At 44.1% G+C, this 1,249-nt stretch overlaps 1 non-coding gene across 1 annotated transcript; it reads left to right on the forward strand.

Annotated features, from left to right (window-relative positions):
• Positions 1-271: 271 nt before the first annotated feature.
• trnas-acu lies at positions 272-353 on the forward strand. The gene has a single exon. It is a non-coding gene; the product is annotated as a tRNA-Ser (tRNA).
• The last annotated feature ends 896 nt before the right edge of the window (positions 354-1,249 follow it).

Here is a 1,249-nt window from a genome sequence, read left to right on the forward strand (position 1 = left end):
TAAAAGTCCTGGAGGATATGAAGTGCATAGGTGTTGTCACAAACGTAGGCGAGGATTTCCTGGACTGAGGAGAAAGGAAAGTGTTGAGGTAGGAAGAGATGAGTCGGGTCTGACAGGGGCAGGCTGAGACAGCAGGTCTTCGGAAGCAGGTAGAATCAGGCAGTGCGGGGTTCATGGACAATGGGATTGGAGACTGTGAATGGGAGATTCCCCAGACATGATGAGGCTGTGTTGGTCTGGGAGATTAGGTTACGTACTTGCATGCCTGTGCGACGGGGTGGCCGAGAGGTTAAGGCGATGGACTACTAATCCGTTGTGCTCTGCATGCGTGGCTTCGAATCCCACTCTTGTCGCTGTTTTCGGATGATTACACCTGTCTTATTGGAACTCCAATGGTCAGTTTATATGCATCGACGATATTATAAAACCTCAAACAATAATTTGAGCCTGTTGTCTAACTGCATGGAAATGTAGACTGAAATGGGATAATGAAAAGTAACGCGATTTTCTTTTCCAAGTCAAGTTGCTGTGAACTTTTATCGTATGAAAGAGATCCAGGAAAACCAAATAACGATAGATGCGAAGTGCATGTTTAATGCAATGGTTCTTAATGAGTGTTTTGTCATATGAAATCTGGAGCAGTTGGGTGGACGTGATTCATCTTGTGAGGAAGAGCGCAGAGAGACAGCACAAAATAATAGCGGTATTTCAAAAGTGCAGGGGGTGGGTGTAGCGGCACAGAAAACTGGCTGTGAATGCACAGTAGAGAATTACCGATGTGGGTGCCGTGCATGGGCACAGACAGACTTACACATTGTTCTCGCCCTATCCCCCTTGCTCTCGCCATTGATAAAAGCTGGACGTAAGACACAGATAAACACAAGATGTGGGAAGCAAGCTCCCTCTCGTTATGCACACACTGGATGCATCACATTGAACAATGAACAACGGGAGAAGTCAGCATGTTAACTGCAGGAAACGAACGTAAACTGTGGATCAATAACGACAGATTAATGCAGCATAAAAATGAAAAATGATTTAAAGTGTCTTTAAATGCATGTCATTAACAGACATTTCGTACTAATATCCAACATGCCTTTCGTGGGAAATCATGTCTCACAAACTTGATTGAGTTTTTCGAAGAAGTAACAAAGAAGATTGATGAAGGCAGAGAAGTAGATGTGATCTACATGGACTTCATGCAGGACTGATTAGTAAGGTTAGATCTCATGGAACAAAGGGACGCCAA

Source organism: Chiloscyllium plagiosum, unplaced genomic scaffold (assembly GCF_004010195.1).
Source record: "Chiloscyllium plagiosum isolate BGI_BamShark_2017 unplaced genomic scaffold, ASM401019v2 scaf_28732, whole genome shotgun sequence".
Lineage (NCBI taxonomy): Eukaryota > Metazoa > Chordata > Chondrichthyes > Orectolobiformes > Hemiscylliidae > Chiloscyllium > Chiloscyllium plagiosum.